This window comes from Manduca sexta, chromosome 15 (assembly GCF_014839805.1).
Source record: "Manduca sexta isolate Smith_Timp_Sample1 chromosome 15, JHU_Msex_v1.0, whole genome shotgun sequence".
Taxonomy (NCBI): domain Eukaryota; kingdom Metazoa; phylum Arthropoda; class Insecta; order Lepidoptera; family Sphingidae; genus Manduca; species Manduca sexta.
Window position 1 is genome coordinate 4,494,858 of NC_051129.1, and position 25,314 is coordinate 4,520,171.

Genomic DNA, 25,314 nt, shown 5'->3' on the forward strand with positions numbered 1-25,314 from the left:
TTCAAAGGTTTTACTTTTAAGATCCAAATCTATTTTGCGAAGGAATAAAATGTTAAGAAAATATTATTACATCGCTCCAGGACACGTCCACTTCAATTGAATATCGTATGCCGAGGGTCAAATTCTCTAACCGCGTTATGACGGATTATTGCGTTCAAATCTTATTGAATGTCGTCTTCTGTCGTCTGTGCAAATTTAAACGATAAGTTTATGTAATAAGCATGGACAATTCGATCACGGAGGGACATGTTTGAGATTATCTATTTATGACGGGAATATGAAAAGGGGTACTATATTTCGGTTGTATTTTTATCATTTTATGTGTCATGTTATTTTATTACTTTTGCCGCTTTATATTATTTAAGGTACATATTATATTTAATTTTATTTTCATAGAAATATGTATGAAGCGCATAAAAAATATGTAAAAATAATAATTTGCGTATTAAAATTGTGTTCATTTCAAAGCTGATGCAGAACTCGTAATCCAATTTACAGTTTTATTTCTTACTAGCTTTTGTTCGCGGCTTCGCCCGCGTGAAGGAGTTTTCCGGGATATATTTTTTTCCGACTTTCTTGATGTGTACACCTACATTATGACCAAATTACAAAAAATCCTTATTAATTGTAGCCTATGTGTTATTCTGATATATAACCAATATTACTCTGTAAAGTTTCAACCAAATCCGTTCAGTAGTTTTTTCGTGAATGAGGAATAAACATACATCCATCTTCACAAACTTTCGCATTTATAATATTAGTAGGACGTCGTTTTTTTCCCTATCGCCGTTTATAATCACTAGTATGGGTGCAATAATTCTGCTTGCCATTTTTAAATCTCTTATGATAATTTTGCTCACGTAAACCTATCAAGCCTTTAGATTTGATGAAGTCACCATGTTTTAAAATTTGCATATTAAATTTCCTGTGCCAATAGATTTTCTAAGAAGTTTTACAGTTAAGTTAACCTAACGTTAAGAGATAGGTGTAAGGAATTACTAAACATATTTAGCATAAAATTAAAGAAAACGTGTAGTTGGAAATTAGCATTAGCTAGTGTGAATTTCTCTCGGAAAAAACTCTTATTGTTATTTAAATTTAAGATAGTTTAAGTGTGTCTTATTTCCTCTGAATTGTTTTAGAGATGTTAATACATTAGTCGCTAGTAACATCCAAATATTTATCCAGTAAATAAATGCTTTAGTTTCTAAGGTTTATCCCTTAAAGCAGCGAAAGACCGCAGCTCGTAAATATAAAATACTATTACAAAAGGGCGCCTAACTTGAAGTAGGCAAAATATGTTTTCCACATTATTCATAATTAAAATCCTGCATAATGTAAACACCCTATTCTAATACACAATTTGCAAGTTTTTAAACTAATTACTAAGCACTACAAGTATTTCTACGAGCCTTCGTTGCACCTGCACCCAACTTAATTAGAATAAATAATAGTGGAGTTCCTTTTCAGATAAAGTGGCAGTGCGAAGTTAACTCATAAAGTTAGAGTTCAACCGTAAAGCAACACAACTAGTAGGGTGACTACATTTCGATGTAAGATTAATTTCTGTCAAAATAATATTTAGCTACGAAGTTGTGTCGGAATTAATTTGGCTAACTAGAATGTCAGTTAGTTTAAGTAGGTTTAAAATCTTTTTAAGGAAATTGTTATCATTGCCTTAAGAAGTAATCAAAAACTTTTTAATAACCTATATCTATGTTACTTTTATAGTAATTATATTGCGGCGTAAATTTTAAGATAGTGGGAACGAAGATAGCTTTGCTATCTAATTTTGCTGTAATCTAGTTTTCTTTTAGTGCTATAATGCAAAAACATAATTCGTTTTATTGTTATGTTTCGATTTATAAGTTTTTCTTTATAATTTATCATGAAAGGAATTTATAAATATTTTAATTTTAAATGTGCCATTAGTAGTTTCATTACCTTATATCATTAACATACTATCGAGAGGAATCAAAATAAAAAAATATATATTAAATGTTCTTTATACAAATTTAAATCCAATTTCTTTGAGCTAAAAAGTCTCTTAAAATTGCGAACATAACTACCATACTCTAACACATTCATGGCGGGATGCCGAAAGCGGTCCCGGGTAAGTTAAATTATTACCACAGTATTTACCTACGACAAGTAAATTACAGAGATATGCGCATTCATACTACGTCAATTAAGTTCCATCACATTATGTGATAGGTTTGAGTCTAATGTCAAATAGGGAACAAATTCCAATCTCCGGCAACTTTACATTAAAACAAATTCGCAGAGAGACATTCAAAATACAACACTATGTCCTGTTTCCTAGCGTAAACCACATTAAACAATTAGTTTAAGACAAAGTAATAATGCGAAGTGCTTAAACTATACGAGTGGAACAGAGAAGCGAAAAGTCCCCAAGGAAATATGTGTAAACGAAGGATAATGACATGACCGCCGAAATATAACCGCGCCTCGAAATTGGGTGCGTTTATGATATAAGTTAATCGATATTAACATAAAAATAAAAAATAATAAAACATTTAACCGCCATTTAGAATAAACGATCCCAATCGCTTTTTTCGATCTGTGTCAAAATGGACCATTCAGAACAAAGTATTTTTGACATATTTACAAATGAGTTACTTTGATTGGTTCTTTGTCGGAATCGGATTGAAGATTGAGATAGAGATTGTTTATTGAAAACTGATGTGAATTAAAGAAATTTGGAATTCCTGATGGATGTAGTCAGCAGTAAATAAGTCATTGAGAGGGTTTAAAATCTTAGTTCACCACGCAGGCCTAGTGCGAACTGGGGTTAATATATTATTTCAATAAAAAGAAATTAAGTTTACGAACGTCATTTATGAAGGATCTGACGCCCCAGGTCCTATTTTTATACCATTGATGAATTGTAGTTATTCTAGTTGCATGACGACCTATAGAGATAGTGATATAGATGTCAAATCTATTTTTTCTTAACCCGTTAACCAAATTTGCCTTTCAAGCTAGACAAAAAACGCAGAAAAGAGAAGTCCCTGTCTAGTAATTTACAACGAACGATTAAACATTAATATAATTTTAATATTTTTTAATCCCCTAATGAGACTGCAGCATGCTAGTCACGAGTGTTTTGTCGTTACCATAACATTTAGTTAATTACAAATGCGTGTACGATAACTAGTAATAACTAACAATATTATCTTATATCTATTACATATACCCATTATTAAATTCAGTTATAATTGCCGACGGTAAAGCAAAATTGAAGATCTAAACTAGAACTGTGATAAATAATTCATTTACAATCTATATTTATTGCAAATAATTGATGCTGTTTCATGAATACTTGCTCTATTTTGACTATATTATAGATTAACGTAGGCGCGAAGTTTATCAAACCAAATGACATTTCCATTATTTATTAAGGATCAATATCTGTTATCAATATATACGGTTCAGTAACTCGAATTTGTGTTGAAATTAAAGGGTATGTGATGGTATAATTAGACGGTTATTAAACTACTTCATAAGTGATAGCGAACACACAGCATTATTTGCACACAATTTTAATAATTTTTATTATGAGGTTAGAAATAAAAATTACAATTATTAGAAATCATTTATATAATCTAACACTGGAACTATAATTATAATTCATGTAAATACCTACGTGGTTCATACATTTAGTATAAATTTAAAGAAAACCAAAAATACGATATCTTAGGCCACTGACTATACAATATGGCCGCTATAACAAATGGCGGAAAAGTAATCTTAAAGTGACATGGGTACAATCTCGATAAATGAATGCTATTTTGAGAATATTGCTATCGTATCTGGAGGGAAGTATTTCTCAAATTTACCCCACATTACTTATCTAAAATACCTGTGACATGCGATTTTTACACAATTCACATTAGAAAACCTTAACTTAAGACCGTGTTAATAGATTCAACTCAGGTTCGCTCTGTAGAGCGATATCAGCTGAGACGCTGTCAAATTAAAGTCAGCATCTTAGGATCGATGGTATTTAATAAACAGGTATGAACATAATCTCAAATGACATTTTAAGTCCTAGAATGTAATGGATTTTGACAGTTAATTTCGTTTATTTCAGCCCAGACTTAGCTGATAACAGGCCGTTGATTGACAGCTCAAGTTTTGTTTACTATATATCAATACCTAAATATCTACTTAAAGTCCTACTCAAAGGTGAGACTGGGTTATTAACACGATCCTTTATCGGCCTAAAATATGATAATAAAACTTTGCAGGCGCAAATTTTTTATTTCTTATTAAAAACCTCATTTAAAGCGCATTACCACTATCTACAGATATATCAAATGTGAAAATTCTCACATGAACAATTTTAGTTTTAGTTTAACTAACTTCTTACTACTTTTTTACTTCCCGTAGACACATTAAATTGTGATAGATGTTACTGAAAACTACTTCTTTACCAACCAAAAATGATATTCACACAGACAGGGACAAGAGTTCAAGTTTACGTATTTTAAATGTCATTAAATTTACCACAGATTAAATTACCCGAAGCAAACTTTCGTGTTAGCACGGAAGATAAAAGGGTGCAACACCTTCTAAGGAAATAAGTAAAATATTTGTCTCCTTTGAATACCAAACTTCGTGAATATTGAGAATCCCTTTGTATAATTAAGATTCTGTAGGTCTTTGCGGCTTTCAATCTTTGAGTGATCTAATCGTAACTGATTTGGTTAATTTAGGAATTTGTTTTTTTTTAGCTCTTGACTATGTTTGAAATAGTTCAATAGGGAGAGTTTTTTTAAATGTTTTCAAGAAAAGAACCGTTCAATTCGAACCGAAAAAATATGTTGGTGCAAATCCCGTGATAGCGTGACCTCGTTAAATTTCTGACTCATAACTTAGTAAATATGGGTGCAATATTAATTGCCTTAGTTTGAATGTCAAAAGAAGCTATAATGGCTAATTATAAGTAGGTACCGAATATTATCGCAAGAAGGTAAGTACTGTAAATTTTAGATTTTTTTTTGTAATATTAAATGAATATTTTAAATGTATGTCGTTATCTATACTTCCGTAGTCAGCCAGTACTTTCAACCCAAAAAAAATCTTCTTAGTGCCCTTCCACTTTGAAAAAGCTAAAAAAAAACAGGAATTGATATATGTACTCTATCACCTTTGCTTCAAAAGGCAGTCTTTCATTAACTAGGCCTATTCACATAACTGAATATACTTCCATTATTTTATGTCCACGATATTCTATTAATACTATACGCCATCCAGTTAATCCTCTTAATACGATTAAACGGGCAAGCCTAAACAAATTTAATAAATCACACCATTATGGGTGAATGGGTAATGGGTAAGCCTGAGAATACCCAATATCTAAACGGCAACGTATTTACATTTGACATTGGCATTATTGCCAAAATTCCGGGAAACATCTTATTGGTTTACACGGATTGATTGTTAAACGGCGGTCATCGGTCTATCGCGTAATAAATCAGGGCTTAGCAACTTGAGTAGAAGTTGGAATGATTTATTAATAGAATGAGGTCAAATCTTATTTTTATTTTTTATTGCAGACACGAGCATGCCGCTTGGTTGATGGTAAACGATACGACCACCCATAAATAGTAGCAATACCATACAGATTTAAATTACAAGTAAGAAGGTACTGCGGACCGGGAGACGCAGCGTAGGCAGGCCCCCCACGAGATAGACCGACGATCTGGTGAGGGTCGCCAGAGTCCGATGGATGAGGGCGGCCCAGAACCGGTCCCTGTGGCGCTCAATCGGGGAGGCCTATGTCCAGCAATGGACGATTCAAGGGCTGAAATGATGTTGATGATGAAGTAGGTACCGTTTGGTAATCCACTGCGATTGTCACCGTTTTTTTTTCGCGGACAAATACGCTATATCGCTACCATCACTTGGGGGTGTGTGGAACGGATATGTTGGTTTCACCAGTCTTACGGTCCCATGTCGACACTCGGGAGTATAGCATCATCCAAGCGAGAGTTGGACCGAGTCCCTTTACCCGTTTACCCCAGACCGGCATACCAACCAAAACCCACGGTGGCTTCCTTCGGCGCAAACGGGGCGGTCCCGGGGCATCTTGTTGCACTAAGATAGCTGCTCAGGGTCGTCCCTGGCGCTCGTCACCCTAAGGTATATGATGTTAAGTCTCATAATGTCCAGTAATTACGCTAAGTGCAACGTCCTTAGAATTGAAATACAACAGGTTATGAATACTGCTGCTTGGTGGTAGAAATAGACATTGCGGTTGTCCCTACTCAGAATCTAGCTTCATTTAATTTATTTATTTCAATTTAAAATAAGGCAATCTATAAAACAATCAATACAATATGCGATATTATTTTATTTAACGGCATGAGAGAATCTTGAACTCTATTTAAATTTAATGCAATATGACGTTATTACCTCGTGACATTTTTGAAATTCATAGAATTCTATAAAATCCTTCTTTGCATGATATTTCTATACAAACGTGCAATATACACCGTTAGAGACATCCATAAAGGGAACGTATATAGATGTATGAAAGCAAAACATTGATTACTTTTTTTTATTGACATCACAATATGGTATGAATGAATAGTATTTATCCGTATTTTTTTCGATAAAAAATCAAATCGAATGACTTTATTATATGAAGAAAGTTATTCCGTTATATTTATGAATCCCATCTTTTATTTACAGCTGGGTTGATTAATCCTTTTAAAAGTTCTAGAAATGCACGTGGAAGATACGTTAAGGTATTAAAAATACCAAAATCATGATCCATTTAGCGCACCTATATCAAATCTAAACAGACGAAAGTTCATTATAATCTGAAGTTCCATTAATTACGGTTTTCAACTAAACGCTATGTCACTCTGTTTCAATTAAAATATTTTGCTCTTCAATGTAAGCATTCATGTTCAATGAAAAACTGAGACTGCGATTTTTGATATGCAATTATTTGCTTTATGTAGACTATTCTTAATAAAAGGGTATAAATAGTCAAAGTTAACGCTTTTACCGAACGTTTATTGGCTGGTTTTATATTTTCATATACCTGTCCACGTAATTTGAAATTCCGTCGGCAATGAAATAAATTTTGGAGATCTCTTAACGATCCAATATTCTTATATTTATTTTTAATAAAATTATTTCTCACACATAATTTAAATTCCTGTCATAGCTCTGAAATAAGATCAACAAACACCCTGTAAAATATATTTCCTACCCGTTAAAACTATAAGGCAAGATGTATTCGAATTTTCTTTTCAATCAGCACCTTGTAAGCTTTCAAGCCCGTTTCATTTGATATAAAAGCTCATAGCGCGATATTTTGTAATAAACATCCATTCAACATGAACTGGGGAAAGAATTCTTATGCTTTTACTAAACACATATTTCTCCACTTATTGAATCAACGCCTTCAAGTGTAAAATACTACCTATATACCTGTAGCAAATTGGAATTGAGACGGCTATTTTACCGGATTAATATATCAAAAATATTACCGACGTTTTCTAGATCGCTCTGAATTGAACACAAAACCATCGCTTTCCAGTTTCCGTGACCAATATAAAATGAACTCGATTTCGAATGTCGATATGATTTTAATTCTCACAAGGTATTTAACTAATCTCATAGTTTATAGCGGCTTTTGAGATAGCTGTACTTCTCTGCCGAATTAGGTCATCCACGATATAAACAAAACTATAAGAGAGTGATTTAGGAAGAAAATTTAGTTAAATGAAATGTAAGCAAGTTATATAAACAAGACAAACTGATTTATATCCGCTCACGTGTGTGCAATACATCTGATTGTTTGACTCCGGTGATACTGTTGGGCGTCTTGTTTTGTGAATAGGTTTCCCGCAAGTCTCAAGGCAAATCATGTATTCAAACAGAGATGTGTTCTTTGTCTCTCCTGCTTTTATTTTCTAGATAATGTAAAACACTAAAACTTCTTCACGTTTCGACGCTGTTTCCTTGTTATGAAATTGTGCACAAGGTTTATTTTTTAGGAATAATCCCTGACAAGTATTTTTAATTGAAAAACGCACTTTTATTCTTTTAGGACTCTTCTATCTCTTGCTTGATCAAGTTATCAATTCTCAGAGCTAACGTTTCAAGCATGTGAGTTTTTTAAAGCCAGTTAAATAATAATCTATCAGTCTTACTTATAAAAATTTCGCAACCCTATGCATATTTAAAACACAAATTTACTCGATCGGCTGTAAGTCAAAACCCGCCATCTTGCCTCTTAATAAGGTTTAAACCAGAAAACCTATGATTTTTTTGACAGCTATTTAAGCAATTCTTAAGCACCGCTTAACGCTAAAACAAGTTTATAAGTAAGACTGTACCTATATGTGATAACTGCTGATTAACAGTAATTTAACAGCTAAAATAAAATCCGTTATAATTCCAATACAAACATCGTAGGTTAGGTAAAAGTAACTTTGTAATTGAACTAAAAAAGAAGCCGTAAATAATAGTCAAACTTTCAATGCAAGTTAATAAAAACAATAACGTTTCAAGCAACAAGGTATTTTAAGATAACGAAGGCAAGGTAAGAATTCGCTAACCCCCTACATCTCCCGTCTCGTCTATCAATTGATACATGTCATTGTTGCCTGGTCTCTATAGCAGCATTGTCTTTATTATAAACCGACTTGCCTTCCGTTACCTACACAGTTGTGGTTTTGGTATACAGTCAGGCATTTGAGCCTACAGCGACATCGTTTGTGACATGTCTACAGAAAATCCGGGTAATGGCAATCAATTTTGTGGAGGCGATTATTTTAAGATCTTAAGTTTTTTGCTTGGAAAATATATCTACACGTATTTATTAACATTTGTGTAGTTACAAGCTTTTAAGAATAGATTATTTAGCATTTTATAGGAGTAAATATTTTTGAAAGAATAACTGAATTGTTTTCTTTTTTATAGTAAGATTTTTTATATGTCTTTAAATAAAATATTTGATTTACGTTTATATGCAAGACCTGCCTCGTGTAAAAATGTATTAGCCTTTTAATAATTTTGTATAAAATAATTTGAAATGATCGCTAACACCTTTTTCATTAAATTATGGAAAAACTCAACATTTCAAATTATACCGACTACGAAAAATGCATACTAAAATAAAATCGTGTAATTAATGCAAATGTTTAGAAGACTATCAATGGAATAAGTATGCAAATTGAAATGGCTAGAAATCCCATTCTCTTGCCGAGGCGGCACGACAGAAGCACTGTTTTTTAAGCATTGCTGTAATACGTATTAATTAATTCTTCTAACAATAAGGGATATCTGAAGTTCTTCCGTGTAGAACTGCGTTTATTCGTAAATAAGTATTATACAAATGATTTAAAAGGTATTGTCAAAATATTGGTTATAAAATTTTACTAAACAAGAAACTATCGCTGTTTCCAGTATGACAACTTATGCTAAACAACGGAAAATTATTAAGAAAATAACTTATACAGAAAAATAACAGCTGCCTAAAAATTCAAACCAAACCATTAAAATTAGGACTTCCGTATACCCTCCATAAAATATAAGGTTCCGAAACAACCGTTTAAAAGATTCAAAACGGAACGAATGATGAATAAAACTTATTTTTCGTATGAATAATCTCTCTGGGTGTGCAACACAATGTCCGGCCGGAACAAGAAAGACTACAAATTGAATATTATAGGCCCTTTGTGTCGTACTTAATTGATGATATAGTTTTGGGCAAAATATTCATTGCTTTATCCAATCACCTTTGTAACAGATTTCATGGTCCGCGTAGCAGAATTTTGCATAAAAAACCTTTGTTTTAAAATTGGGTTTATAGTAAACCGGAATAAGGTATAAAACTCAGTATTTCAGTTATTGACGCATTTTAAACACTAACATATTTTTAGACTGAAGGAAAGTGGAAATATTTAAGTAATTATTGTTTGATGTATATTTTAATTTATTTAGCGTGAAATATTCGTTAATTTCTTTCGAGAAATTTGCTGAAATATTTCCAAATATATATAATTTTTAATGAGCAAAGTTGGTAAAGATATCCGTTCGGTAAGCAAAGGGACTTTAAAACGAATTTAATTACATTTCTGCTAGATGTTGTACGGTGTTTCATTAACTTCTGTCATATCGATATGAATTTATTTATAAATTTTCAATTAATCATTTAATTATTCGATCGTTGATCTGCGAAATATCGTTATTTTATACACAGTATGTTTTTGTGCATTATTTTCACCTATTTTATTAATATTTGTAACTATAGTCGGATTGAATTATTCTATCTCTAGATCTCTAATTGTTTATATTAAATAAAAAAATGTAGTTATATTGTAGTTTTAGGACCTTTGAAGTTTTATTTCTGGGTGTTGGTAGTCCTTTAACATCGTTAGATAGTTATCATTTTGACAAGTTATCATTTTGAAAATAATTTTACCTCAGAAAAAGTTTTATGAATATTCCGAATACGCCGCTTTTCACCATATTTTTGTGTCATATTCGTTACGGGTCGAAGAAATGTATACGTGTCATAAAATCAGTTCATAACTAATGACATCCGAATTTTGGTATTGTACGAAAAACGAAATAAATTGGCAGCCTTCATAGTACAGTAAACTCAGCTGACTGAGAAAAGAAAGTCAACGGTTTCGAAGTGTTAGTATTATGTGATCCGTAAATATTTGTTTCGGCTCAAGGTAGAGACCATAATATCACCCTAACCACACCCTAATATTAGTATGGGATTATGGCGCCTTGATAATGACAGGACGAATGGAAGGCAAGAGATCGAGAGGCAGGTAACCAATGCGCTGAACGGATCAGATCCGCACCACACTCAATACTAATGTGACTGAAGTGGTTAATGTCGCCTAAATCGGACCAGATGGTACAACAAGCGCGAAGGACTGTTTCCCTGATGACTCACGACCCCCAGCATAGGGGAATCGATGCGAGGAGGATGGCGGGTTACTGACAAAACACATTGAAGAGAGTTTCATAGAACAGTTTTGAATTTTCTGGAGAAATTACCACATAATTGTTATAGAACAATGTTGGTGTCTATCGGTGCGTCTTATTAATAGTATCCTAAAATAATAAATGAGACTCATTTTAATAATTTGATTTAAATTTTCATTTAATTTTCATTCTTAGTATGGCTTGAAATTCACCGTGCAATATCAAAGGCATTTTTCCGTGAGAATCGTTCAAAGGTTTCATAGGATAGGAAACGTTATTTCTTATTGAACCTCTATTGTTATTTATTAAATGATTTTTATTATATATTTTTATCTGTTAAAGAATTTATTAATTTCACAATAGGAAATAAAGTTACGTACGTGGTTTAACGGTGAAGAAAAAACATCGTGAGGAAACCTGCATAGCTGAGAAGTTCTCTACAGAAATTTCGAGGGTGTGTGAAGTCTACTAATCCGCTCTAGGTCAGCGTGATGAATTAAGGCCTAATCCCTCTCAGTAGTAGAGCAGGCCCATGCCCAGCAGTGGGACAGTATTATATACATTATGTATGTTTTTATTACTTTTCAGATAGAGATGACGAGATACGAGCATTATTGAAACCTTAGCAGTTTTATTTTCACCACAATGCACAATTAATATGTTATGATACTGTGCTTGCACACTGTTTTACTATGTTACTACAGTAGTATTAAAATCAGGCAACCCGTATATCTGTTAGTCACGCCAATAATTAAAATAAAAAAACACAAAATGTAGTCTGTAGGCGACTGTAAAGGTAAAGTGTAGTAGTATTAATAATACTAACGAGATGTATAAAATCTATGAATCATAAATGCACTATATAAAACCATTATAAACCTCAAAATATCAATACATTAATAATCATTTTTGTGTGCAAAATACCGATGCTGAACAAACACCAATTATTTTCGAACGTTTTTTACGAATCCCCGAAGACTAGCTGTGATCGGCAATTACCAGCACCGACTACATACAATACGTAATGTACACCATCAAATCTATTTATATATTCATGTAATTGACATCTCTACGTATCAGTGGCAAAATATGTAATATTCCGAAACAAATAAGTACTGATATGCATAAATGCGGTCTGTAAATCATTCACATTATAATTAGATACTACATAAATACTTCACAAAAGGAAGCCGGCAGACCCTACACTACTGCTAAGTATTCATGGTACAAGTTATACTAGTTCTCTACATTTCAGTTGAGCTCTTTTGAGTAGTCAAACGGAATTCTTAAAATATGGAGTATATTTTAAGAATTCCGTTGATATTCTGAATGAAACATTAACGTCCAATGACGTAACTAAAATTACGAACGAACAAATCATGTCTCATTTAACTTATTACGTTTTAAAATTTTCATAAACCGCGTATTATAATGCTCCGTATCTCGTGGTTTTATAGTCTGTTATTCCGTGGAGAAATAAAAAATTCAAATTGACGACAATAATCTCGGTGCAAATGTCACGGGTCGCAATTTAGACATTTTAATTTTTGTTTCTCAAATTACTCTTTCACTTCCCTTCATGCGGCTTTGTACACTTACACAATATAAGTAATGACACTGTTGAAACCAATTTCAAAGAACATCGATACGAACAATTAACCTGGAACACTGTATTAAATTGGGCTCACAGCTACTATGACTAAATTTGTTTTGAAAGCATAGCTCAAATGTAGCACCATTAAAACCTCGTAGCGCGAATGTAACAAAGTTAAAGCAGCGTAGCGCGGGCGAGATCGCGTAGCACTTGAATAAAACGTAAAGGAATCTATACAAACAAACTATCTTTTTTATGGCTATGGCAAAGTGAGCTCACTGCATCTGATGGTAAGCAGAGTGGGGTCCAATAGAGTGTTGACTGACGAGAAATGATTACCCCTCGGCAGTTGACACAATTATGCCGGCCTGTTGCAAACGGATATACACAGGATGATTCCGGAACGCGACACACTTTATGGACCACAATGGCAGGTTTTAACACCTTGTGTACGGTGGTCGCTATCCGTGCGGATATAAAATATATCCTACCACCAGCACCTATCTTCCTAAACGATTAAAATTGACATGCTTTCTCATCATATATATGTATATAATTTGCTTAGGTAATGTATATGTCTTTCATTGGTACATGTATTATTTATTGAGCCTAAGTATAGTGTATTAAACAATTAATAATTATGTACTATTACATACCTATTTAAATAAATATGTATTAATATCATATTAAACTAAGACCAAATAACCATAATAATGTCACTTTAAGAAATATATCCAATGCCAGTTACGCTAAAGAACATTATTGACGGGTGTCGACATTCTATTCAATGTATCTAACCATTGTGTGACTATAAAGTTATCTGGTGGCGCGTTGGCGGCTGGGTCAACAATTTTCAACATTGAGTCTTGTTCCGACATCATTATTTTGTCGAGATTAGTTTACGGATAGCCTTTATTGTGCTTATATTTCATTATTAGAGCAGGCATATTATAATATTCATTAGTAAGAAACAAGAGATAATCCATTATTTAGGTGTATTTAGCTGATCATAGTTTTGTTATTTATTAAAAAGTAACGCTATATTTATGTTTTAATATTTAAAATATGCCGGGTTCAATATAAAATTAAATACTGTCTATACTGCTGTGGCCTCGCATCTATTAAAACAAAAATGTTTTCAATAATGAATGCAGTATTTTTTGTAGTTTATTACATAAATATAAAAATAATACCTGTCCTGTATTATAAAACATTTTTAAAAAGAATTAGTTTTGAATTACATAAGTCAATTTCGTGTGTATTCATTATCAATTATCGTTTGCATAACGGTGAAGGACAACATCTTGAGGAAATCTACATACCAAAGAAATTTCCATAATAATTTCGAAGGCATTTGAAGTCGACTTAATCCGCACTAGGCCAATGTGGTGGACTAAGGTCTAATCCATCTCAGTAGTAGAGGGCTCTGCCCAGCAGTGGGACAGAACATAATATAATACAAGGCTGATATTATAATTATTTTAAATAGACTTTGAAATGACTCGTGGTCTCTTGGTCAATCGCTCGCTTTATGAATGAAGAAAACATGTCGAAATTTGCACACCTAGAAGTTATTAAGAATTTAAGAAGTGTATGAAGTCCACTGATCTGCATAACTCTACGTATAACCCTGTTAGTATCGGCTCATGTCCAGCAGTGGGACTATATGGCATATGGCTAATACTATTTATAAAACTACGAAGGATTTTGTAAACGCTTGTAGATGCTGAGAGGCTTCTTAAATCTGACGTTGAGTGAAGTGGCCCTCGTTGTTTCCGAAAGGCTTTTGTGCGCAACCCTTTAAAGGAATTTTTTTAAGAGGTTTTGATTTGGTAATCCGGATTATTCGTTTACTTATTAACCAGTATTAAAATATTGCAGTATTGTGTGATTTTTAAATATTAATTTATATTTTATGATATTTTCACCTTTTTTTCAAGTAAATATTTTACTGTCGAAGATTACTTTCATTATAGTATAACATATCTAGCTATTATATTGTAATCGTTATTTTTAGGATGACGTATTGTCGTAATATGTCGGACATGTTAAAAAAAAAAGTTAATTTTACATTAAACTAATGTGTCCTCGGCTGACCGAAATATCTTCGTTCTTTCAATTTTTCAAAGCAAATAGTGCCTTTCACAAATTCATTGAATTACCCGTCTATTCAACCGAGTTACTTAGTCTTCATATTAAAAGGATATGTAAAGAATTACTGTCGCGAATAAAACTGTAATGGAAGAATCCTATAAAGCCATAATTAAAATGTATTTATCCTCAAAAAGAATGTTACATAACTTTTTAATTGTATATAAAATAACAGTCACAATAAAGGCATCCATATTAATAAAACTGGCAGTTTATACACAGTTTCCATTTTTAAAATTATATTTCTTATCTAATTTCTTTCTTTTATTTTCATATATGTGTATTGTTTACTTTCTCAATATACGACATAAATAAAGCTATAGAAATACTCAATAATTTACATAATGGACAGTTTGAATGAAAGCCTAACCCCAATTTCATTCTTATTCAGATTGTATTTTATTTTAATGGTTAATCACTGTTCGGTCGCCCTCTGCGAAAACGTGTCAACCCTAATATCTCAACCGTTTATTCCACGGATTTATTTTTTAAATTTTAATGAGTGACTACGGTTCATTCTTTTATTTCTCAATGTAGTGCAATTTTACGAGCGCGACGAGTGCAAAATTTATGGTGGATTTTAATTTTGGTTAATCGCTATGTTTCTATAAGCTATTTTTATATCTCAAATTTCGTTCACAAACGGTATGTTAATGATAAGTTGAGTTCGCATTTATTCCGTAATAATTTATATGAAAAATGTAGTCATCTGCTATGATGCGTTAAGAAGAAAAATCTCGTAATATCATTAGCCAGGCGGACAGATGACCTCATAAAAGTCGCAAGACTTCGCTTGGGCCTATTCCAATAGGTCGATCTGTATATCTTTGGAAGTGGCCCATGTTCGGCAGTGGACATCCAGGGGCTGATGATGATGATCATTAGCCAGGCCAACGTTAGAATGCAAAACAAACCTATTTGTTCTTCCATATGAAACAATATTATATGGTTTGTGAAATTTAAGGTATTTTTCATACAATAGCATGCGCAACAAGCCCTTCGCCATGCGCCTATTAAATACCTCGACTCATACACTTTAGCAACACCACAGAACTTCGAATAATAAACCATTTGCATGTCACTACCAGCCGCGGATTATAAGGGCTTTTTGAGCTGTAGACAAAGCCCCGTGGATTTATAGGGCATCCGATCATCCAAATTCAAGAGGTCCCCCCTGCTAAAGAATAGATCTACAAAAGTAAATTTTGATGTAATTAAAAAAAAACATATTGAAGTATTAATTAACGTATAGAATTGTATTCTAATATATATCAACGGATATCTGGTTTACGAGTTGAATTGGCGGTCGCGTCCCTGCCCACACATTTTTAATTCGTCAATGCTTCTTGTTTGAGTATTTTGGGTTTAAAATTGAATTGCGGTATTTTTAAATACACCTACTATTTGTTTTGTACAATAAAATAGAAGGTTTTTGTGGGACAATTATTAAAAATTATTATGTTTCTTTTGGTTAAAATTCCTGAATTAAATAGAAGTATATTTTTTCGTACTGTGTCTTACATTTTGTCTACTTTATCTCCTTATTTAACATTTTTTTAAATTTATAATTATAAAATACATGTATAGCAAAATAAAATTACATTCTATAATTTCTTTCTTTTTCTTTGTTTTTAAATTGTGTGAAAAGCGCATGACTGCCAGTTCGATAATTCTCTTCAATTTATATGCACAGTGAACATACACACGCCTTTTGTCTTCCATGGGGTGGGCAAAAGCGCAAGTCGTGCAGTCATACGAAGAAATATGACATTGCTCCCCAACGAATCAAGTATTTTTGATTCCATTAAAATTCTAATCCTAACAAGCCGAAGCAAAGTTAAATTGAGATATATAGCTAACTTTCGGACCCGAGTCTGCCAGGAAACGAAGTGCATTGGACAAATCCCTGACTTTTTTCAACTTCCGACCGCGTGGTTCATCCGTTGGTAGAAGTTAGGAACTATTGACTGACCTGAACACGACTGTCTATTGATTATATTGAATGTGGTTCTAATGCGGTTTTAAGTAAGAAGTTTTATATGGATTGGCAACACGTAGGTTTTTTCATACAAAGTTATGCATTAAATTTACACATATAACGCATAAACTACACAAAAACAATAATATTTATGTATATTTTTATCCTTATATCGTAAATTTAAACAATAAGAACCATTGTAAAAGGTTGGAGATGTGATCTCTACATCACACACAAACCAATTTAGGTTCAAGTGATGTTCATAATGTAACTTTTTGTATGTATAGATGTAAACAATAAATTTAAAAAAACTGAAGTCCTAAACTGTCACATAAGTCCTCAAATTAGTTAATATAAAGCAATGGTGAAGGGTCCATATAATATATAACTAGATACCTACCGGCTGCCGTTTATGTAGAATCTAATAATTATCATTAGAATGATTTACAGAAAAAATATGGGAATCGTCAAACAACCACTTTCTGTTTGCGACCTTTTAGTTTTTGTCCCTTTTTTTTCATGCTATAGGTTTCATTTTTTACCTATCTTTAATAAGCTCAATTTTAAAGCAATTTCAAATAAAAAGGTAGCATACAAAAATTAGTTTTCCGACGACTGCCACAAATAAACAATTTTGAAATAGGTCATTATTTTATTAAGAGTGCGATATTAGTATCGATGTTACGTTGGCTTCCTTTTTGGAAAATTTCCCCTTTCGCCATTAGTATAAAGTCAATCGATTAGACCTTAGTTTTGCGTAATATTTATTAAATTAGTATCCCCGATTACGAAGTTTGAAATAAGTTAAAATATCTAGTTTTAATTAAATATCCGTCTTTATTAATCCATAGACTGTGTATAATTTCATATCCGCTGCCTTTGTACTGACGGAAGGCTGACCCCGATTTAATCAAATTGTCATTCATATTGTCATTAAGTAGAAGAAGTACCATAGATTTGAAGGCATTTTAACAGGCCGTAATCAAAATTATGTTGAATAAAATTAATTTTAGATACAAACGTAACGAGATAATCTTATAACTCGTTTTAGTTTTTAGGTTATTTAAATATAAATGTTCTGCAGTAGCTGTCTAGTATTAAATAGGCCTTAATACTAAAGTATAGAATCCAATCTTGTTAACATTGATATACAGCGACTGAAAAAACATGTTCTCTATAGGTGGTGAACGGCGAAATATTCCGAAAGGGAAGCCGACACAAAATGTAGTTACAAATGCTAATTATAATTAGATTTAAGGCCACTACGTAATAAATATTAATTATTTATTTATTAATAATATAATTTATTTTAATAGTTTGCTCATATATATTATAAAAGGGAAGCCGGTAGAAATCCGCTTATATGGATTCGTCGCCACTAAATCTCTAAATATAATACTGCTCACAGCCACCAGTAATATTACCAGTAAAAGTAATGTAGCTTTTTATTAGAGAAAGAATTTTCTAAATCGAATCCATAGTCCACAACATTAGTTCGTTTAAACGAAAATTTCGGCTTTATTTAATACTAAGATTTTATGTTTCGTTTTTTTTAAACAATATCAAGTGTGTTGTACAAGAAAATAAAATATAATTACAAATCATTTACAAGAATAGTTAACAAATCAGTATAGTCGAAAAGTTTCAAAATTAACTTCACTGAGGAACCCTTTATTGTTTGATTGAGATTCTCACAGAAGTCAGTTGTGTTCCTTTGATGTGTGAATTAATTAACGAATTTTGTGGGTTTTTGATGAGTTATAAAGAGAAATTAATCAACTAAAAAGGAGTTAGATATCCATCATTTAACCTTACATCCATCTGGCAGTAGAAAAGAGTCCATATAACCCAATTCCTACCGGCTTCTCTTTATGTAGAATCGAATTATTATTAGAACAATTTGCAGACCGCATTCATGCATATTAGTCCCTATATTTGGTTCCCTTTCGAAAAATGAAAATTATCCTTTCGCCTCTGCTATCTGGTATCCAAATTTCAATAAAATAGTATAACGTATAGCAATATGCGAGGAACGTGATTCAAATTTAAAATGTTTCGCTTTTACGTTTGCGCATTTGTATAAAATTTTAAATCGCCACGGGCTAACCGGTTGCTAATAGAGAATAATTATAATTCTTTCCGTATTTTTAGTTAATAAAGCTTTAATAAAAGAGTTGGATATTAAAATTTCTGGTTTAGTCTAATTCAAAGGTTTTGATAAGTAAGTTTTGAAGGGAACTGCCGTTGAAGCCTGCCCTCAGGCTACCAATGGCCAATGATAGACGAAGCACTGTTTTATCTGTGATAGACGCAAAAGTTAATTTCTGTTCCAATTAACCTGGTATCAGCATCTGAGTTAGGATTTCACTTAATTTACGCGAAAACTATCCTGAGCTATAAAGGCTATACAAAGATTTTTAGGGCACAATTCTTCAAAAATTACCCACATATTTTATAACGTGGGCGGTAAGTGGATAAAATTTTATAATGCTACTTATAAATAATCATAAAAATATATTTAAATTTGCTAAAGTGTTTGTAAGGTAACTTTTAATACATTCGTAAGAAAATTATATGAGAACAGGGTTAATGAAATTTTATTATATACGCAAAAGTATTTGACCTTTTTAAATTAAATATTATTTCAAACAAATTACAAAAAAAACTAACGAATTTTGAGTAACATTCCAATTCAGTTTAACGAAAACTGAAAGTCCCGTCGAAATCTTTTCGTAGCTCGTTTGATAGATATGTGCTTATGAAAATGACGGAGTCTTTTATATATTTTTAGTCGTTCAATATTAAAAATATACTAGTTTGAGTCGCGAAATTTGATAAAACAGTATTTTTGTAGCATTATAACACAATTTATCAACTCGAAGTTGACCTAACTGTTCAATATTTTTTTGATTTCATAAAATATCAATTAATATTATCTTTTGGTAGGTATCATTTAAAAGAAATCGTATGAATATTTACTTAATTTTTAAATTAATATTCTCAAATAATCTAAATATTACAAGTTTGTTAACCTCATTACGAAAAAGATTGATTAAATAATGAACACTCTTTGTGCCTAAAGTTAATTGTTGGTTAATAAATTATTAATTGCGATTGCACAAATTTTCCTAATATTTTTTTCTTTCCAGTTCCTATCTCTAAAAGAATATAATATTTAAATTTATACCACGACAAACCTCTTTACATAATAAGGATGCGTATCTTCCAAAGCTCTTACCTTAATTTAACACGATTATAGATTCTCTTCCGACAAACATTGTTTAGTTAACTAATTGATTATCACTTTCGTTAAACTGGTACTGTTTAGTTAATTTAGAATATCGGTAGCGAGAAACCGGATAGCAACCTTAATTAAATCAACTAGTGCTCGTAATTGCGTAAATTCATTTGAAATGCTTTTAAATCTTGGTAAATTTATTAAAGGAAATGGGGTGTAAGAGCTTTGGTTTTGAAACAAAGTTTTTTTTTTGTGAAAACGTGAGTGATTTCTTTATAAGCCTGGCTCTTATTTTAAAGGTTTGGCTAAATTAATTTTCGTTTCAGGATGCTCTCATTAAAGAACTTATGAGCAAATTTTGTTCGTTCTTATCGAATGATATGGTATTATAAGTGTAGTATAAAAATGTGAGTACCTTCAGGATTTTTTAAATTTTTCTTTAACATACAAAACTTATTATATTTCTCGTTACCTGTTTAAAAGTATTTCGAGTTATTTCAGAATCATTTTTGTTACTCAAAATAAAAGGTTTAATATTTTTTTTAATATAGTTACTGACAAGAAATATTTTGTAAAAAGAAACATTAATGATAAAGTAAATGTGTTGATTTTATACAGACTGGTGTAATGAACGACATGCATAAGGAAATTAGATCAAACGAAGTGTCATATGCTTCGTTTTATATTATGTAGGTCAGTAGGCACCCTTGCAAGCCAGGATTAGTAGTACTTTATAAATAACCAATATTTCAATAGCTTTATTTTATAAACCCCAATAAATAATTAGAGATATAATTTTCTTTAAGAATATATCAATCGGAATAAAATATATCTCCAATATGTATAATAATTAATAATTTTACTAACAGCAAATTACCAAAAAAAAATTAATAACTACCCCTTTTCATAAAGTTATTTTCATTATTTTTGCCTCGTAAATTATCTTCTAGAAATTTTATAAACTTTTACTGTACCAAAATATTTTGTACCCACTGATACGAAGAAATATGTTTATTAAATAAGAAATCGTAAAACAATCCCCCCCTAAGTATTCACTTACTAACTTACCTTCAACTCTCGTAACGGGCTACGCACTAGTACACTTGGCTACGCGTCGTGCGCGGTTTGTAGTTCGAACTGAAGTGGCCTCAGAACTTTTCTGTCCGCATTATATACTGGTCGCGGATAGAAGCGTAGAGGTGCTACGGTGCTACGCCGCGCCCCGCGTAGGCGTGCGTAGGCCCCAGCCTACGGCATGCTACGCTAATTGATCGTGTACTTGCTAAATAAGAGTACGTGATTATTGATATTATTGATATTAGGTGAGAATATTCAGGTATTGTTTATCGGTCACGTATTTGGCAAAGAAATTATCTTAGAATTTAGCTTAATATTACGAATTAGGTATATATCTTATATCAGTGAAGATGGTATAAGATGTTAATTTAGAGACGACAAACATTTATGTCTACTTGAGTGTTTATTAATTAAGAATGCGTGTGAGTTAGATATGTATTAGATAATTCAATTAAGACATATGTTTTTTAAATATAAATAATTGATATTTAATTTTTACGGAATTGTGTCATTAGTATTAGTATTTCATAATTAAATAAAATTGAAATATCATTACTAGGCAAAATTTATTCGACGTTCCACATAATTTATCCTTGTGTTGTTAAATAGTTTAATTAGTTGTGTTTTTGTGAATAAACTATAATATGATGCCTTCGACGACACTCGGATCTTTGATGACAGGTTAATTAGAAAAAAACATACAATAATTTTTATTTCAGTTGTGTGTAAGATGTGATGACATATATTTTGGTAATTTTATAACATACAGAATTTAATTGTGTTGTTGTGGCCGGGTTTCTGATATCCATAATCTAATATCAATAATTTTTATTTGTCAAAACAATATTTGGACTGCACTAAATATTGTATTATACTAATAATCGGGTGTAATTATAAAAAATTACAGCTATACCACATCGAATTCAATCCATGTTATTACGGATTGCAGACTCAAAACTTAGCTAAATAAGTTTAGCTTTTTTTCAAATAAATACAAATTTTTAATTTTCAAAAAGCGGCGATAGCCTAGTTGCGTGTGGAACGGACTGCCGAGACGAATGTCCGCAGGTTCAAATTCCAAGGGCACACACCTCTGACTTTTCTAAAAAGAAATCATGTGTGTATTCTTTGTGAATTTATCGTTCACTTTAACGGTGAAGGAAAACATCGTGAGGAAACCTGCACATCTGAGAAGTTCTCTATAGGAATTTCGAAGGTGTGTGAAGTCTGCCAATCCGCACTAGGCCAGCGTGGTGTACTAAGGCCTAATCCCTCTCAGTAGTAAAGGAGGCCCGTTCTCAGCAGTGGGCAAGTATATAATACAGGGCTGATATTATTATTTATTTATTTATTTAATTTTCAAAAATATTTACATATTATTTCGTGGCGGTGTTGAAGGCGGACCAGGTTATTTAATACGTAATTCGCCCCCTGCTCCCTCCCCTATTAATAAATTAAGTTATGTCGCATAGATAAAATATTATTTCATACTTGTGTGGCGGCATAGTTAACATACATCGCCATCTTATCACTAACTAAAAGATGAAATAGATAATAATAAGTCCAAAACGCTCACCTATAAAAATGATATTGACAATTAGGAAAAAACGCCCAATAGTAACACCAGATGGCGATAGTCAATACTAAATTGCGGTTGTCTTGATGTCTCATTCTCTTCCAGTGGGTTGCCCTTAGCATGGTCACTTAATTTCTAAGGGTTGCAAGCGCCTAAAGTGCTCACCCGAAAGTCTGGTGTGTTTGTTTAAGCGGACGCTTATCAGACTAACAACCGTATGCCATGATCAAAAAAATCAGCCAGATCTTCCCTATCGATGGAGGAACGCAACCATCATCTCTTCCACAGCGGTGGACCACTCTATACGTCGCTATACTTGTAAGACCACGAGTAATTTATACTATGTTCTGTCGGCGTAATTTTCTCAGCCAAGTGAGCCTAACTCACTTAGCTTTTTTAGTTATTGGTCTGCAACCAGTATAAATCAGCTGGTGAGTTCATTATAAGTAAAAAGGTATAGTTTAGACAAATTATTGTATCGAGGTTTGTTAATTTAATTTAAACTTCTTAATTACAATTCAAACTTACTGGTTATAAGTAAATAGCAAATTTAGTTCTCAGTTCTAAGTAATTGAAACCATTTTATCTATACACAGACTAGGCCTACGACAAATTTGATATGTATTGCTGTTAAATTTGTTAATTAATTTACAACTAAGCATATTAATATTTAATTAATGATGGTAATTAAATTGCCGCCCATTGTTGCTGACGTCATGAATGCTCGCGTCATATCGAACTAAATTCCACATATTTTGTTATCTACTTTAATATTTCACGATTGCGTTTGATACTTTTATTGTTTGAAAATGATTACTTGGATCAATTTAAAAACTTTAATTGCATAAGGTTTTGATTGAAATAGAGATAGGACTGTTTCTTATCCTAGATGCATTATGTCATGTCCCGAATACATTAACATTTAAAAAATATGATTAATGATGATTGATGCATAATTAATAGAAATACATATCGACGGTTGAAAGGGGAATTATTTTTCGAAAAAATTTAAATCGTCTAAAAAACCATAGGAAAAGTGATTTCAAATATTATGTATGTAAGTCAATGTCGTTTAAGTCAACCGCTGAATTATGTTTTGGTAAATTTTATTGAGTATGTATTAGTGGCGGAGGGTGAAATGTTTACTAATATGCATTAATGCTTGCAGATCGTTGTAATGGTAATTCGATTTTATATAAATTACGAAAGAGAAACGAGCAGGGATTATATGGACTGAGCAGGGATTATATGGACCGAGCAGGGATTATATGGACCGAGCAGGGACTGAATGGTTATATGGAGTATGGACCCTCCACCACTATAAAATGTTTCTGAATTGGACCAAGCCAGATACTTTAGAGTCCATTTTAATTAATGTAATCTTAAACTTGATTTTTTCCATGCCTATATTCTGTTTTATCTTTATAAATAAATAAATATTATTTCTTTTTATAATATAGCGGAATCTAGCGATTTAGGACCAAATACACTTTAATCGGAAACGGTTTTGATGATTGATAGACAATGACTTTTGATAGCAATTAGTGTATAATGTAGAGACACCACGTGAACAGTTAAGTTATAGCAATTTGTAGGTATTACACCACACTCCACTCACAAACCATGCCTCACATATAAAAACGATAAACGCGTTTATTACAATACCTTCACAAATTTGTACAACTACCCTCAAAGTATTCAGCTGTATATAACGTATTCGCGAAACTTCAAATACAAAACTTCGGAGTTTAATTTATATCAAGAATCCTCAACAAAGAGAATTATAATATATATGGACAATCCTCAAGATAGGGCTCTGATTCCTATAATTTCAGAAGCCTTCAAACAACGTTACTCAAAAAGCATTTTCCATTGTTTGTGTTAGTTGCCAAGGAGAAACCTTTAGAAGTTAAAAAGCCATGGAATCAGAGTGGACCTCATACTTTAGGTATCAATGTGGACAATCTAAATAGTTTGTTGTTAGTTCCTACGTCAGAAGGGGGCTAGGGTGTTATTAAAAATATATTTTAAAATATTGAAAAGTGAGTAAACACCATCAAAGCGGATGTATGGACATTTTCGTAAAAATATGTAGGACGAAGCTCCTAAATTAAAGAAAAAAAAACGTAAATGTTGTCTATGTATTATACGTGATTTTATGTACCTTTGAAGTCCTGAAATAGGCAGGTCATATGTTAAGAGAAATACGATCTAAATTTACAAAAAAGGTAACTGAGTGGACTATCCAAGATGATGCGAAGCCAAAAAGAGATAGGCAATTCAGGAGGTCTGACGACCTAAAGAACGTGGCGGGTCCATTCTGAATGATAACTAACTGACCGAATTTTAATATAACATATCGAAACCATTAATCTATTAGGATTTATAGACAGCTTCTTAGCCAGAATTATCAAGAAAAAATATTGAAAGCCAGGTCTTAAGTTCACAAGTTGTTAGGTAGCACAAACGCGATAAGAACACTTACAAGTGTATTTTTAGGGACCTTTTGAACATTTATTGATACAGTAAAATGTGTGTTAGTAATGCAACTCTGCAATTTTTTTTTTGATCCTTAGTGAATACTAAAAGGATTTTTTAAATTTAAATATAATTATAATAAAATCGGATGATTTCATGTTTGTATAATTATTATAGCTTTTACTTGCAGCTCCGCCCGCATGAAAAAGATTTTTCGGGATAAAGATCCT

The 25,314-nt window shown here is 32.1% G+C and overlaps 1 protein-coding gene across 1 annotated transcript in view; it reads right to left on the bottom strand.

The window, feature by feature from the left end:
- Positions 1 to 21,084, bottom strand: part of LOC115441199 (allatotropin-like) — a 41,977-nt gene extending 20,893 nt beyond the window's left edge. Inside the window, exon 1 of the mRNA XM_037438920.1 lies at positions 21,022 to 21,084. The gene's annotated coding sequence lies outside the window, so the exon portion shown is untranslated. The remainder of the gene's footprint in view (positions 1 to 21,021) is intronic.
- Between the last annotated feature and the right edge of the window lie 4,230 nt (positions 21,085 to 25,314).